The sequence below is a fragment of the Petaurus breviceps genome, unplaced genomic scaffold, assembly GCF_028583685.1.
Source record: "Petaurus breviceps papuanus isolate PSGF00001 unplaced genomic scaffold, PetGlider_PUasm1.0 90769, whole genome shotgun sequence".
NCBI classification, from domain to species: domain Eukaryota; kingdom Metazoa; phylum Chordata; class Mammalia; order Diprotodontia; family Petauridae; genus Petaurus; species Petaurus breviceps.
In genome coordinates, this window is record NW_027187341.1 from 13,961,261 (window position 1) to 13,979,136 (window position 17,876).

The following is a 17,876-nucleotide window of genomic DNA, read 5'->3' on the forward strand; positions in this document are numbered from 1 at the left end:
ACACACACACACACACACACACACACACACACACACACACACACACATATTCTTAGTATCATGCACAGTGAATTAAGAAGGACATTTGCAGGCTTGAAATAAACCAGAAAAGAATAGCTAGAATGGTGAAAGTCCTTTGGTACAAGACATATAATGATTGGTTGAAGAAATCAGGCATGTTTAACTTGGTTAAAGGAAGAATCCAAGGCAATATGATAATTGTCATCAAATATATAATGAGTTAGCACAAGGAGGAGAAATCAGAATGTGTTTGGTCCCAGAGGTCAGGACCAAGAACAGTGGGTAGGGGATGGCTAGGTGGCACAGTGAGTAAAGTGCTGGCCTCAGAGTCAGAAAGACCCGAGTTTGGTTTTGGCCTCAGACACAACACCCACACAAAAAAACTAGCCATGTAACCTTGGGCAAGTTACTTAACCCCAATTGCCCTCCAAAAGCCAAAAGCCCCCCCCCAAAAAAAAGAAGAAGAACAGTGGGTAGAAGCTGCAAAGAGGCAAATTTAAGCTTGATATCAGGCAAAATTTCCTAAAAATTAGAACTGTGCAAAAATGAAATGGGCTACCACCTCAAGAAGGGTGGCTTCCCTCTCCTTGGAGATCTTCAATTAGAGGCTGGACAATCACTTGTGGAGTATGTTATAGTGGGAATTCAACCAGATATTCATTGAAGTCCCTTCCCATACTAATATGCTGTGACTCTGGCACCTAAATATATGTTTAATTCCTTAGGCAGCTTGACAATACAACTCTATAGAATGTCCCCCCACCTTCTACAACCTCCAATAGCATCACCACCCAAGGACACCATGCATGAACAAATGCATGGGAGATGCCATTGGAGAATAACAATAGACCAAAATGAATCTGATACAATGGTTTTTTTTTTCTCCATCTCTGTCTCTATGTGTCTCTGTCCCTCTTTCTTTCCTCTAACGTCTTCTCCTCTCCATCCTCCCTGCCTCCAAACTCCCCCATCTTCAAAGACAATTATCTGTGCAACAGTAGTGAAATGGCATGGCTTTTAAACATCAGCTAAGTAGTTCTAGTTGTAGGTGGCCTTCAGAGTGATCACAGAGCTGTGGCCCGCACCACATGAACTAAAATCGATTGCTTCCTTTCCATATAGCCCTGCTTGGTTACTGTTGTAACTGCGGCTCATAGGCCTTATGCAATGGCATACCTTCAGAAACACCCAGAGGTCTGATTTCAACTCTTGGACTTCGGCCAGTGAAGAGGGGTCCTGAGCAGCTACTTCAGTATTCTTCAGAAAGGAGATCACAGATTGTCCTGGCCATTCCTGTGGCAAATGGAAAGGAAAATAAATATACAACTATACAAAGAGTAGCTGCTTCTTTGTACTTATACATGTATGGCTCTCAGTTCCATAAATTTCACCTAAAAGAATCTTATAGACTTATTTTATAGGCAGCTAAGTAACACAGCACCAGACCAGAAGTCAGAAAGATGTGAGTTCAAATCTGCCCTGAGACACTTACCATGTGAGCCTAGGCAGGCAAATCACTTAACACCTATCTGCTTCAGTTTCCTCATCTGTGAAATGGGGACAACAGCATCTACCTCTTGGGGTTCTTGGGAGGATAAAATGAGATAATATTTGTAAAGCACTTTGAAAACCTTAAATTTACATGTAAATTTAAGCTCCTATCATTCATCATTATCGTTTTTAATCCATCTCATCTCCTCAGGGTCCAAGTGGGAACACACTCAGGAGATTTATAATAGAATAAACTGTTGTTCAGTCATTTGTTACCTCTTATGTGGGCGTTCTTAGCAAAGATAGGAGAGTGCTTAGCCATTTCCTTCTCTAGCTCATTTTACAGATGGGGAAACAGAGGCAAACAGAGTTAAATGACTTGCCAGGGTCACACAGCTAGTTGGTTTTTGAGACTATATTTGAAACCAGGAAGATGAGTCTTTCTGACTCCAGGCTCAGAGCTGTATATACTGTACCACCTAACTGCCCCAATGGAATAAATAAGAAAGGCCTAATATAGGAGTTGTGGGAATTAGGGGGCACACTAACTCATTGATAGTGAAAGCATGAATTGATCCAACCATTCTAGAAAGCAATCTGAAATTATGCAAAAAGAGGAACTAAAATGTCTCAGAGATGCTACTTCTAAGTGCATTCCCAAGGAGGTCAATGACAAAAAAGAAAGTTCCAAAAATATTTATAACAGCATTTTTCTTGTAGCAATAAAGAATTAGAAACAAAATTGGTACCCAACAATCGTAAAATAGTTAAACAAATGGTGGTATCTGAATGTAATGGAATAATACTGTGCTCTAAGAAATGATGAATATGATGACTACAGAGAAGCATGATTTGCTTGTATAAAGCTTATAGGAGACTTGTATGAATTGATGCAAAGTGTTAAAGTAGGAAGACCAGGATGATACTATGCACAGCTACTAATAGTGCAAACAAATGCTAAACAATTAAACAGCTAAAACTGAGTGCTGACAAATTAAAATTACCAAGCTTGACCTTAAAGGACATATGAAAAGATGTCTCCCACCACTTCTTTATAGAAGTAGGATATTATGGCTATGGACCATAGTAACAGATTTTTTTCTTTTTTTCAGATTTTTTTCAATGACTTGATTAGTTCTATGGAACTTCTTTTCTCCTCTATGATTATTATAAGGGATGATTCCCTGGGAGGAGGATGGAGAAAGGTCACAATCAGGAAATAAAGATGATATAAAAATGAAAGACAGCAATAATTTTTTAAAACGAGACAATATCCACAATGTATCTTACCTCTATATTTTATCCATTCTATTCTCAGTAACACTTTTACTCAGAAGATATCTCCTAATTCCAAGATTGGGTTGTCTTGGGTCCCTTTGGAGTCACAGTTCCTTCCCTGGCCTAATATATTCAGAATCAGCACTGATACCAGCACCATAATATCACTGTCTTAACATTAGAGAATTTAGAGCTAAATTAACTTCTAAATGAAGAAACCCTCATGTAAGGAAGCTGCTTGGCTCCTTCCCTGAAACTTAAAATATTAGAGAACCATCTATATCATCACAAGGTTAAGTTACAACCAGAATGTATTAAGGAAGCCAGGTCTAGGTCTCTTATAAAACCACTATGTCATACTGCCTCTTAAGTATATGACGTGTAAATACCCATGAAAAATAGCTTCCTCTAAATTCCACTGGCTTCACAGTTTTCAACAGCCCTTCTCCCCAAAGATTTTTTTGTTGGTACATGAAGAACCAAACAAGGGATGAGCAGGTCCAGCTGTTTATTAATCTTTCAAGGAGAAAAACTGATATCAAAGAAACCACTTACAAATAAATGTCATCACAAATAATTTAGATAACTGAAGACATGAATACATTTTACTGGACTGAAAGGCATCAGAATGTGATTTTATTTTCCTACCCTTGCCAACATTTCCATGCATCAAGGAGCTGAAATTTTGAGTACTTCCCAACTTTGACTCCTCCCAAAAAAACATGTCCCATGCTTAACATGAGCCTGAATTACTTGGCTTATGCAAATATCTCTGAAAGATCCGGAATCTTAACATATTGTTCACCTTAGGGATTAAAGAGGAAAAGGAAATGTTTTTGCTATTAAAAAAAAAATCCTCACTTAGCTATGAATTATCCACAAGAAGCATTCCCCCATTCAACATCTCTGCATAGTCTTAAGAGTCTAAAGGTATCCAGTATATGCTTTTCTGTGTCCAAAAGGTAAGTTGTGTTCTGTGTAATGAATCAGTTGCTCTATGGCTCATAATGGCAGCCTAGATACACAAGGGCAAGTCTTATCTACAACTCCTCTCTACTATAATCCCTAAGGAATCCATATTCATTGTAAGAGGGATAATTAGCTGGGTGTCCCTGAGGCCAGTCCTCACAGTTTTCACATAAAAAAATCTCCTCTTACATAAGACACAATTTTTTTTTTAAATCCCCCTTATAGATATCACTGAGTCACTCAATTACCTCTGGGACAGATATAAATTATGCATTCTTTGATTCTCTTTAAAATTTTAGAGGCACATGGGGACAGAGAAGCATCTCAATGGTACTAAAAATATAAGATATTCCAGAAAGAAACAATAACTTGTATGATATTAACTGCTACAGGCGTTCCAAAGGCTCCCTGCCTGGTCAAGGGAAACGCATAAAGCACAGAAACCTAACAGCAGACTTGCATGCTAATGGCTGCCGGTGACAAGGACTCATTGAATGTCACTGCTTCACATACTATGTGCTGTTCATTTTTCTTATCTATGTGACCTCTCCTTTCCAATGACTGATGGAACTCCTGAGAATTAGCATCTCTCCCTTTCTGGGCATCTGCCACCAGGAAGGCACTCAGAAGTGTCTATTCAACAACCCTTCCAATTCTCCCACCCCGGCAACAAATAAAATCAACAACCATCCTACTCTCTGGGAATGGGGAAGGCGATTTCTCTTATATTATGGGAAAAGCTCCTTGGCAAATCCTCAGAGCTGATTAGGTTTCTATCTCTATGTGCTTCCAAGTCTAGCCATCACACATGTATTCCTATTTCAGAGTTGGGCTAAAATGTTCATAATTGGTGTGAATAGAATGGAAGAGCTGTCTCTGCAAGAATAAAGAAATTTCAGTGTTCTAATGCCCTGCTGCTATGATGACCTATTTCACACTAACATCTGTTCGGTGCTGATGAACCACTCCAGATGTAAGCCGGCAAAACTGCACTGCCAGGATGGTGTGCAGACAGCCACCTAGTACTGCAGATGCCTCCTTCCCTGGCTCTCACTTAATGTGTGCCTGACTCATTTTTCCTCTACTATGTCAATTACTTGCTTTATACAAATATCTCTGAAAGATTTGGAATCTTAACATATTGTTGAACCTTAGGTTTTGCTGATCTCAGGGAAAGCTAAAGGACAACATCCAAATAAATGAGTTCCACAGAAGAAAGTTAATTTTTAGCATCAGCCCTTTTTGGCAGTTTCAGGTAAGATTTTGGAAAGTTTAATTATGAACTAGAAAGAAAGTCAAACTTCAGAATCTTATATTAAACCCTTTTTTTCCTGAGGAATGAACACCATTAATTTTTTAATTAAAAATATTTTTAAACCACTGTTCAGATACTAAAATGTGTCCCACTATCACCCAAATCCATGTGACATCTGTGTAAAATGCCTTCAGCCCTTGACCTAATGAGGTTAGTGACAGGGATATGGATGACCAGAGCAGTCAACAAAATACAAAAAACATTCTGTTCATGAAGCACAATATTTCTCCTGTCATTTAACCAATTTCCCCCCCTCAAAATGACAACACGGACTGCAAATCTCCAAGGCTAATGCTTCATTTGACAGACTAAGTGCTATTTAAAATATAATAATATATGTGTCAATCTAGCAGGAATGACAGAGGTCATACAAGGAACTTTTCAGGTAGGTGAGGGCATTAAAAGGTTATAAAAAATGACAATCAGGAAAGCAAAGAACCATGTTACCAAACATTCTTTCCCAACCAATTATCCGAAAATCAGACATTGTCACAGGGTTCTACAAATCTCAGTATCCACTCTTCTGGACCACTTAGTAGCACATGCCTGGCTTTACGACTTGACCTTCAGGGGACAATTCACTGATTTTCAATGATATCAATGTGTTGAGTAAAAATAAAGACCACAATGGAAATTGCTCTTCAAAGTAATTGCCATGGATATTGGTTCTAAAAAAGGGAGCATGGAGGCTTCTGTTTTTAGTTATTTGCAATTAACTGAACATGAAAATATGCTAAACAGTTCTACTATATTGAAGGTTTGAAAATATCCAAAACAAATATCTTTCTTTTCAACCTCAGTCCCAGTCAGAGCTTTCAAATACCATGACTTCTCAATTCTCAGAGAAGGAAAAGCATTATTTTTCTGAAACTTTTTTTAATCAGCATTTAGGTTTTATCTTAATAAAATCAATTGCATCACAAGGAAAACATGCATTTTAGCCTCTCTGAATCTTTAAAGGAATGGATATCATTAGTTACTGATAAAACACAGGGTTTAGAGGTCATAGGACTAGGGGAGAAAGTAAAGTATTGCAGAAAGAAAAAAAAACATTAGAGTAATAAACAAGGCCAAGGAACACAGAAAAAAAATTGGAACTAGATTCATTTGACAAAAGGTATCTTAATAAGCTCAGGGAACAGAAAGACAAATGAGAGGCAGCTGCTAAGAAAAAAATCAAGTGGGTGGGGGAAGTTAAGCCATATTGGATTCAGGATGTTCTAACCAAGTACTAAATACATTTAGAAAGTGCAAAAAAGAAGACAGATACTTACGTGTATCTTTAGCAGTTGTCCTTAAAAGTTTTTCTCTACATCTTTAAAATTAATGATGATTTATAATTTTCTCCAATATAATTGAAATCATAAATATATAGAATAGTCTATAGCACCTTAGAGAAGGAGTTCTTGACATTTTTTGTATCATACACACCTTTGGCAATCTGGTAAAGCCTAGGGACCCACACTCTTTTAATATTACAAAGGAAATGAGGTAAGTAGAAATAAAGCTATCAAAATATAGTCTTTTATTTTGTTTTTTAAGCAATCGGGGTTAAGTAACTTGCTCAAGGTTACACGGCCAGTTATTTCTGGGTGTGGTGCTGAGTATCTGAGCCCGGATTTGATCCAGGTCATCCCAACACTGGAGCCGGTGCTCTTACTTGCTGAGCCACCTGGCCGCCCCTAAACAATTGGGGTTAAGTAACTTGCTCAAGGTTAAAAGGCCAGGTGTTTCTGGGTGGGTGCTAAGTGTCTGAGCCCGGGATTCGATCTCCAGGTCGTCCTGACACTGGAGCCGGTGCTCTTACTCGCTGAGCCACCTGGCCGCCCCTAAAATATAGTCTTAACTAAGCTCAGATACCCCAGATTAATAACTCCTACCTTAGAGCATAGAATAGGGAAAGTTGGCAAAGAAAACTGGTCATTATTAGATATTGCATTTTAGAAGACCTCCTACTTTAGATCATTTTTAAAAATTCAAAATAAGAATAGGGAGAATCCCATTGCCTAAAAAGAAAAAAAAATTCTCAAGAAGAAAATACTGCAGATGCAGTTGAAACTGATACTAATAAGAAACAAAAAGGGGAGTTGGGGAGACCCTAAACAGATGACTGTGGCTTCAAAGGAAACTCATTAATGAAATCAGATTTAAGTCATGGAAAAGAGATGGAAGTAAGGGCAAGTAAAAGGACTAAGACCTTCATGTGCAGGAACAGTAAAATGATAACATAATGAATCAAGAGCCATTCAGCTTTCTCAGCTGAAGAAGTGAGACTAGAAATAAGCAAATACTCAATTTCCATAGAAAGGAAGAAAATGGGCACTAAATGATGATGAAATTAATATTGATTCCTGGTAAAATTCCTAAACTATATTATTAAAGAAATAATTTGTGATCCTGTAGAAATAGAAGAACCAAACACTACCAATGAGGTTTTGTTCATTAAGAACAAGTCATAAAAAATAATTTTTAAAAAGAACAAGTCATCTAAAACTGACATAATTTCTTTTCTTAACAGAGTTAATAGATTTGTAGATGGGTATGTAGCATGTGTAAATTTCAGTAAGAAATATTTTATAGAAAAACAGAGATATATTGATTGGATGATAATACAGTTCAATGGGGTTTTTGTTGGTTGACTGACCAATCATGGTCAAGTTGATATCAAAGTGGACGTAATTATCTGGCGAAATACAGTAGCAATCTTATTCTCTCCCTGGCCCATTTACATTCAGGAATTTTATCAATGACTTACTTGAAGTCACTGCTGCTCATCAAATTTGCAAATAATTCCAAGAGTGGGTTTACTGATACATGAAAAAGTCATGGAAAATTGAGTATCTCAGGCTCAGAAAGTATAAAGGGTGAAAAAAATGTCTTCAAAACATTAGTCTATGAGTCTAACTTTGGCGCCTGGGTAAAATGGTGAAACATATTTTAAGAGAGATGGTTTGTAAGCATTAAGGAATGGAAATGGTGATCACTAAGGGCATGGATTCATTAAGAGGTTACGCAAGATTAACCTTATCTGGCTTTTTGACAGGGTTACTGGTCAACAAGACAGGTGACAAAGTTGCTCGTTATATCATTGTATTCAAGATGGCTATATGTGGATGGCTATATGTGGACTGGACAAACGTGCAACTGGTTTAAAAGATGATACAAAGGACACTAATCAGTGTATTAAAGTTAACCTTAAGCAGTAAAGAGGTTTAGAAATGTATTATTGGCCCAGCCCTGTCCAATATTTTTATTGATGACTAAAATCAAGGTTCGAGTGCAAATCTGCCAAATTACAAGTAACACAAAGCTAGGATAACCCACCATCTAAGTGAAAGAATTGAGATTCTATAAGGTCTCAACAAGTTAGAATAATGAGTCAAACCTAGTAAGATGAAATTTAATAGGATATAAAGTCCTACATGAGGTTCCAAAAACATTAAAATGTACAGCATGTGGGAGAAACAGACAGACATCATGTTAAAAAAAGATTTAAGGCGTTTAGGAGAATTTTATATAACAGTGGATATATATATAATTATAAACAAGTAGCGTGAGCCCGAGTAGAATGTTACCAGGTTGTACATCAAATGTACACCTTGACTTTCTAAATAACTTTATTATATATTTAAAAGGAATAGAAAATTATGCATAATAGATTTGCAGCTTAATGTGCAATCATCTTTTTAAATTCTACTCTGTTATGGCAATGCTTGTTTTATTTCATAAATTAAAAATAAAGTAAAACTTTAAAAAAAATACATGATTGTAGAATGCTATTGAAAAATGTTTGCTTGTATATCTGAAGAGCAGAGGTAGCAATTAGGAGGGGAAATCAGCTTAAGAGCTGCAAGCTAGTAACCACAAATTTTAATTATGCATAACTAACTGGCCATTCTCCTGAGACCACTGTGACCTGAGGCAGGCATACCCGAGAGAAAACCAAATGGCCAAGAAGGTGTTTTCTAGAGGATGGCTGTCAGTAACCTTGTGACCCAGATTCATCCTTGTGATCAGAGACTCTCTAATAGCTAGGCAACACATCCTGGCACATAGAAATTTTTCATGAACACAAACACACCATACCTAGGTATACCAGATACCCAGATTCAGAGATATATCACAGAAAGGTCCCACTTAACTCTGCATTCTTAAAAATACAAAATTGGTTGGTCTATCTGTAATAGAAATATAATAGAACAGACTTTTATACCAGGAAAGATTCCCTACTTCTCCCAGATTTTGTGAACTAACTATAGGGAATCCAAGTGTGAGAGATAGATGCAGTATTTAGGGTTATTATTCAAAGTTTCTCCCTGGCAGCCCCTACTGCCCAATTACATTGGTTTCTTTGCTATGTTCATATAAATTTTTTTCTTAGGAATTGTATGTTATGTCAAGGCAAAATATATCAATAGGTTATAAAACTGTAAATTTTAAGAAGACATTAGTAAATTTCTTGTATATAAGTCAACCATGCTAGACTATTAATACCCTGTGACTGGAACTTAATACATGAAGTCCTAGTAGATACTCCCCACCCCTCCAGCCCACACACAAAAATGGTAAATTTGCCTAAGAAAATACATCTGTTTATCTACAAGGAGAGCTTATTCACCTGGAAGAATGTGACCCATTTTTCACCTTCAGAGCTATTCATTTGTACCACATCACACTATATTAAATACATGTTGTAACAAATCATTTTTGAAAGGGAAATGATAATGGCTATCACAAAAGAAACATGTAATGAAGAACTGTTATAAAATACTACAAACTTACCTTGGATATTCTCTGGAGAAGAATGCAAGAAAGATCAAGTTTGGGATATGCCTACTGATGCTTCTTGGTGACAAAATTAGACTATCTGCACACACACATAAGGGCACACACATGCATGTGTATACATACACACATACATGCATGTGCACACATATAGTTTTCAGAACAGAGTTCATACTATTCTCTCCAACTTCTCTGGGCTCACCTGAGAGATCATAGAGCAAACATTAGAATGGCAGGGGAGTTGGGGGAAGGAGGAGCAGGCAATCCAGCAATTAATCCTGCTGAGACACATGCAGATGATTAATTGTAATGCCTCGATCACCATGGAAGTCAAAAGGCAAACTGAGTGTGATCAATTAGTCAATAAATCTTTATTAAGCACCTACTATGTACATTTAATAATTGTGCTAGGGATGCAAGTAGGAAGAATCTTTACATGCAAAGAACTTATAATGGGGGAGATAGCAATTTCATATCAAAATCTATGCAGCATATATATAAAGTAAATAAATACAAATATTATAAAGTAGTTAAATACAACGCAGTTTGGGAAGGAGGATAGTTGGGAGGGATGAGGAAAGGCTTCATCCAGAAGATGGTACCTGGGCTGCATCCAAAAGGAAGAGAGGGATATTCTGAGGCAGAGATAAGGGGAGAAGGGGGATTCATTCCAGGCTTGGGGGCCAGCCAGGGCAAAACCACAGAGATAGGAGATGGAGTATCATGTGTGTAAGAAACAGTAAGAAGGCCCATTTGGCTGCATAGTAGAGTTGGGCGTGGGAGGAGAAGGGGAGGGTAGGTGTACACAGTAATAACCGAGGAAGCTGAAAAGATAGTTTGGGGCCAGGTTACATGGGCTTTAAAAGCCAAAAGAGAACTTATATTTTATCCTAGAGGCAATAAAAGTCCCTGAAATTGGTTGAGTAGGAGAATCACGTGGTCAGATCTGTGCTTAAGAAAAAATTATTTTAGCAGCAATGTGCGGTATAGACAATAAAGTGAGGAGAGACTTAGCTTTCATACGGAAAACAAAATAGTCTTGCCGAGCCATTTCCAATACTTTTTTTTTTTTGGTAGACCTAATCATGTATACTCTCAGGAGCCTGGGGAAAGAGGAACGTGTAAAAGTCCTATAAACTTTGGAATTCTTTTGACCTAAGTATGATCACATAAGTCACAAAATCATAGAATCCTTAGAAATGAAATATGCCTTTGAGATCATCCAATCAAATTCAATAATAATTTAAATGTTTATTAGTTGTCTAATAGTGGTGAGATACTGTGCTAGATTTTTGGAATGGAAAGGAAAAAATAATAAAAGCCCCTACCCTTAAGAAACATATAATCTGCCGGGAGATAAAAGGTGGATAGAAAGAGCAAATCTTTCATTTTATAGATGAGGGAGACTAGAGAGATGAAGGGATCTCCCTGAGTTCACAAAGCTAGCTAGTGGCCCAGGCAAGACTAGAACCTAGGTCTGATGCTTTCTATAATAGTCAGGCTAAACTACCCTTCCTAAAATGTTCTGAGATACAGCCATGTAAAAATCTTCATGTGCAGCAAAGTAGGAAGTTAGGAAGTCACTGCTGGTTTCTCCAGTTTTCATGAAAGGCATGAAGAAAAAACAGTTTTTAAATTTCTTTTGCTTCTTCAAATTCTCTCCTCACTTCTATCCCTTCCTGTCTTTTCCCCCTCTAGAAGTCACTAATAAAGGCAAAGAAAGCACCCAAATCCTAGGCATCTGATCTCTTTTCCACTCTAAAATAATAAATCAAAATATATTTAACTCAGTATACATTTTAAAGCATATTTTTTATTAAGCTCACTTGACTTCTGTGCATTGGGAACCCTTTGGATTTCTTTTATCCCCCATCTAATCATGTAATCGAAATATTACTGCATCTCAGCAGGGAACATACCATCCACCTCTTCCTACAATCTGAAATCCATTTTATTAGACCGCTTTTATGAGGCTTCCTCTCCCTTCCCTCTGTCCCATTAATCCCTAAACTCTTCTCAGCAGGATCTAGCTAACTATCTCTTAATGTTGTTACTTGTGAGTTGCCATTTATCACAGAGGCTGATGTCAGGACCCTGGTGATTTCAGGAAGAGGCTGAAGCAGACATTCCTCAGTGATTAGCTACGGTATAGACTCAACACTGGTCTTCACCACCAGCCTCCTCAGAGTAAAATACCTGTCAGAGAAGTTGACTTTTTCTCTTCTGGGAAACTTCTTTTGAGAGAGAGCTTCACCACTTTTAACGACTAACCAGAATAAGGACAAAACTAATCATAATTTTATTTAGAGGATCACTGATGAGGTACTTTAGGGATTACATCCTAGAAATATACCACAGTGTAATTAATGCAAGGACTGGCCAAGGAGGGCTCAATTCTAGGAGCAGGAAAATTATGGCGGATATTCTTCTGGAAAAACCTGATGCCGGGAAACGAAGGAGCCCAGTCCTGCTCCTCAGGGCATGTGTAGTTATTCTATGGCTGACTCTGGTTCATTAACGGTGTGGTAAAGAAACAGACTTTTGATAGCTTCTGACCTGGAACCAGATAAGCATTCAAAAGGCAGTAACTGACCAAAGTGAGTCTTTATCTTTATTACCTGACTGAATTTAAGTGAGCAAACAAGGACTGCTGTAAGTTTCTGGGTGGGGTGAGAGAACCTGCATTAGTGACCTACTCTGCCGACTCATTTGAACATAAAACCATGAACACATGGCCCTGTAGTTACGTCCATCCCTGTTGTCTATTATTTCCTTCTTTAGGTGGAGTATTTTAGATTGGAAGGACTAGGCTGAAACTTTGTGAACTATGAAAAGTTGGGAGAGAATGAGGTCCAGGAACTGCAATCAATGCTACAGTTTAATTGAGTGTACATCTTAAGGCACATATTTTAATTATCAACTGAGCCCAGTGAAAAGCAGAGCACTGACCAATCTGCCTGACCTAGCCCAGCAATAGACAGACACCATAATCCTTGTTTCTGTAAACAAGGATGCAACATCATCTGCTGATTATTCCACATTCTGAAGTGAAGTTGCAGGGACGATGCTGTAAGTTTGAGCCCACGCTCTACAAGGAACGAGGTGGCAGAATGTAGACTATGCCCCAGAGTAAGAAGGAATATTTTTGTATGCTTATTCTTATTATAACTTCTCAATAAATTATCTTTTGTAAAACTGATGATAATTGTTTGAATCATACTGAGGTGACAATGGCTGGAGCATGTCGATGTAAGAGAGATTCTAGCTGTAATTAATGACTGATATTTGGAAGAAGATAAGAGGGAGGCCTAAATTTTCTGTCATTATAAAGATACTCCCATCACTCCAGGTGAACTTCTAGTATCCTGAGAAAAGATCTATCTAATCTCAACTATTAGTATGCATATGAAGTGCCCAGATTTTCATCACAGTAACAGACAGAGCTGGGGAGAAGCCTTAGAATTCATCTATTCTAATATCATTATTTGATACATAAGGAAACTGAGACCAAGAAAGGATTTGTCCAAAGTTACACAGGAAGTAAATGGTAGATGTGGTTTGATTCCATGTCCTCCAGATCCAAAAGAATGGAGTCATTCACCTTTCACTGAACTACAGCAAAGCTAGAGTAAAGAAGACAGTCTTTCTCAGAATACAAGAACAAATAATTTCTTCAGTCAAAAGTCACAATCAGGAAGCAGTATTTAAAATAAGCAACATAAACTTTTTGGCCTTTTTTTTTTTACTTTTTGGAGGGGGGAGGGCAGGGCAATTGGGGTTAAGTGACTTGCTCAAGGTCACACAGCTAGTTAAGTGAGGCTGGATTTGAACTCAGGTCCTCCTAACTCCAGGACCAATGTTCTATTCACTAGCCGCCCCAACATAAAGTCTTAAAATGCATTTCTCCCACTGACTTGGGTAAGTCACTATCATGAGTACAATGAGAAGGTAAGACTTGATATTCCTTAACAACCTATCTGAAATTTCAAGTCTATGATCTTGTGATCTCTAAGGTTCTTTATAGCCCTAAAATTCTTCTTCTATGATTCTAAGATACTCAGAGTTACAAAAGTTTGGTAGTATAACTTGAAGGCCTATATTTTTTATTCATATTCTTGGACAACAATTGAAACCATGGGTTCTTAACCTAAGGTCTGTTAATTAAAAAAAACATTTTGATAATTGTATTTCAGTATATTTGGTTTTCTCTGTCATCTTATGTATTTTGTTGTATGCATCTGACACATTATTCTAAGAAGTCATGACTCATAAGATTCAAGAAAGCCTGATCTAAAATTGTCTAGCTTTTTAAAAAATTGTATCTATCTGTACATCTACTAAGAACTCTTAGAAGAATTGGAAAATTATCTTAAAATATTATAGAGGGTATAGGGATCCTCCTCCTTCTCCTCCTCCTCTTCCTCCTCCTTCTTCTACTCATTTTTCTTCTTCTTCATAGGCTTATCAGTCTAGTAGGCCAGGGGTATGCCAAGATTTTACAAAAGTTAAGTGCTTGCTCTATATAAAATATGTTATGTGCTTAGCATATAAAAACAAAAGAACAAAATGGCCCCCAACCTCAAAGAGTTTACATTCTACTGGGGGATATAACATGTATACACTTAAATGTAAATAAAATATGTACAAAGTAATACAAAATAATTTTGAGGAAAAAAAGCACTAAGAATTTAGGGGGTGAGGTAATCATGGAAGGACTTATGTTGGAGGTGACCCCTGTGCTGCACTTTGAAGGATGCTAGGAATTCTCTGAGCCAGAGAAGAAGGGATGAATTTGAGCTGTCAATTGCCGAAATGAAAACAAAAGATGACTTAGTTAAGCAAACACTTAACTTACTTGCCAAGTAGAAAGACATGGCAGCCAAGAGCAATGTAGATTTAAAATACAAACCTGTTTATAAAATCTTACAGGCAAGAAAAATAGAAAATTATAAATATTATGACCTAATAAAAAGAGAAAAGTTGTGGGAGGATAAAGCAGTTTAAATAAAGCTTAGAAAGATCCAGCTAAGTAAAGTCACCCCAAGGGAATTTAAGGGTGAAGTTGAAAGGGCAATAAATAAACAAAAGATGGGAAAAGAAAAACAAAGATTTTTATAACAAACTTTATTTGACATCAAGGAGAGTAGATTTTCCCCATCTGGATTCTAACTAACATCACAATCCTAGATGTGCTTGTAGAGTAATTTAATAATGGTATTGAAAAAGCAAATTATGGAATAGTAGCTGAACTACACATAGAGAAGGTTGAGGGTATTGTAGAATAGATTCTTAAGGTATCTGAAGGAAAGGAAGATGCCAAAAACATACGGGAAAAATCTAATAATATATCATTGATTTTTTAAAAGTTTACTGAGAAAACAATAATTATTATTCCATATGACTAATATTCCTGGAGAAGGAAATGGCAAAACATTCCAGTATCTTTGCCAAGAAAACTCCATATGGGTTGATGAAGAGTCAGACATGATTCAACACAACAACAATGTCTAATTTCATATACGAATACATTTTTATGAGAACTACCTATATACACATCAAGGGCATTCTTTTCTTTTTCCTTTTTGGAGGGCGATTTGGGGTTAAGTGACTTGCCCAAGGTCACACGGCTAGTTTTTGTGTTAAGTGTCTGAGGCCTAATTTGAACTCAGGTCCTCCTGATTCTAGGGCCAGTGCATTTGTTTTGTTAGAGCATAATATGATATTTGAAGGGTCTCTTCCAACCAGACATATCGGGTGCATGTCAAAATTATACATTATTGCTTGATATAACAACAGAGATAAATGTGTTTTCTGGATTTCTGATAATAAAATTTGAGGTATAAAATGAAGTTAAAACTCATCAAAGACATTTATCATTAGCATAGAGGAGTTCCAGGGAAAAATGCAAGTGGAGGAAGGATTCCCTACAGATGGCAGATCCTCCAACTATTCCTGCCTGTTTGTGGATTATATTTTACTAATTTTCATCAAGCCTTAGAATAATGCAAAATTTCCTAAATTAGATTTGTAATCAGAGTTTGGTCTTACTATCCACAAAAGAAAAATTAAGTGGATAAAGAAAACTTATTGTTTATTTGGATGGGATTATAGAATAACAGTGCAGCTAGGTGTCACAGTGGGGATCATGGGGCTTGGAATCAGGAAGACTCCTCTTCATAAATTCAAATCTAGTCTCAAACATTTACTAGCTGTGTGACCCTGGATAAGTCATTTAACTCTGAGTAAAATGAGTTGGAGAAGGAAATGGCAAATCACTCCAATGTCTCTGCCAAGAAAACCCCAAATGGGTTCACAAAGACTTAGACACAACTGAAATGACTCAACAACAAAACCAGAATGGTTGTGGATTGGACCAATTATTCCAAAAGTATATAGAATTATGCTAAAAAAAATTACCTAAGATGTTCTGAGATACTAATAAGTATATTAATGAAGATATATTTAAAAGTCCCACATATACAAAAATATATATTAAATAAATATATCACACATAAATTATATAATATATACAAATTATATAACATATACTTTTGGCTGTAGCAAAGAACTGGAAACAAAGTAGATGCCCAACAATTAGGAAATGGCTAGACGAATTGTATTACATGAATGTAATGGAATATTATTGTTCTGTAAAAAACAACTACAAATTATTTTTACAAAATTTACAAATTATAATATTTTTTACAAATTTTACAAATTACAAATAATTCCAAAGAGCATGAGAAGACATAAACTGATGCAAAAGTGAAATAAGCAGAACCAAGAAAATAATACGGACAACGCTTATAACAACATAAATAGGAAGAATAATAATGAAACAACTGATACAAAAGAAAAAATATGAGAATGCATTTTCTTCCATTCTTTGCAGAGGTTGTAGGAGAGAAAGAGCGGAAGATATGAGGAGTGGAAAACTGAATATAATGTCAAATTTGGATTCTATATTGATAAGTTTTATTGCTCTTTTCTCACCTCTTTTTTATTTGTTGTTATAAAGAATGACTCTCTGGAAGAAGAGGAAGTGCAAAATGATATTAGTTATGTAGAAACAAAATATAGCAATGAAATTGTCTTAAAAGACAAAAAATGCCTATTGCTCATGCTGTTTAATGGACAGCCTCTGAAGTTCATCCATCAATAGACATGTCTTGAAAACACATAGCAAATAGTGAATTGGACCCAGAACTGAACATTTGAGAACTAATTGTTCACATTCTTTGACTACTTATCTTTTGGAGAATGGTTTTTGTTCTTACATATTTCTTTTAGTTGTCTATATGTTTTGTATATTAAACCCTCATCTGAAAAATCTGATACAAAGATTTTTTTTCCCTCATTCAACTACTTCTTCCAACCAAGGCCTAGATTCATCATTTTTGTTTGTGCATAAAATTTTCAATATTCTATAATCAAAATTTTCTATTTTATCTTTTCTAATTGCATCTATCCCTTGTTCTGGTAAAATATATATACCTTTTACTCATAACTGAGAAAGAGAAGTCAACGAGGTAGTACAATATGAAGGGACTTGGTTTAAAGTAAAGAAGACTGAGTTTAAATACTTTCTTAGAAACAAGCTAGTTTGGGCAATTTGCTTAACTTTTCTGTGCCTCAGTTTCCTTATATGTAAAATGGAGATTAAAAAAGCACTTACATTCCCCAGTTGTTATGAGAATCAAATAGTATAATGTGTAAATTGCTTTGCAAACTTTAAAGCACTTTGCTATTTATTATTATCCTAATTATGATAAGATATTTATTATTAAAGTTACACATTCATTTTGAATTTATCATGGAATATTGCATAAAATGATGATCTAGGAATAATCTTTTTTTTTTTGAGGGGGAAGGTAGGGCAATTGGGATTAAGTGACTTGCCCAAAGTCACATGGTTGTTTTTTGTGTTAAGTGTCTGAGAGCAGATTTGAACTCAGGTCCTCCTCACTCCAGGGCCGGTGCTCTATTCACTGTGCCACCTAGCCGTCCCTAGGTATAA

General features: G+C 36.4%; 1 protein-coding gene across 7 annotated transcripts in view; it reads right to left on the reverse strand.

The window, feature by feature from the left end:
• ENOX1 (ecto-NOX disulfide-thiol exchanger 1) overlaps positions 1-17,876 on the reverse strand; it is a 726,395-nt gene that overhangs the window by 473,733 nt on the left and 234,786 nt on the right. For all 7 annotated transcript variants that reach the window (XM_069068688.1, XM_069068694.1, XM_069068693.1 and 4 more), the window contains one exon: positions 1,198-1,314. The gene's annotated coding sequence lies outside the window, so the exon portion shown is untranslated. The remainder of the gene's footprint in view (positions 1-1,197; positions 1,315-17,876) is intronic.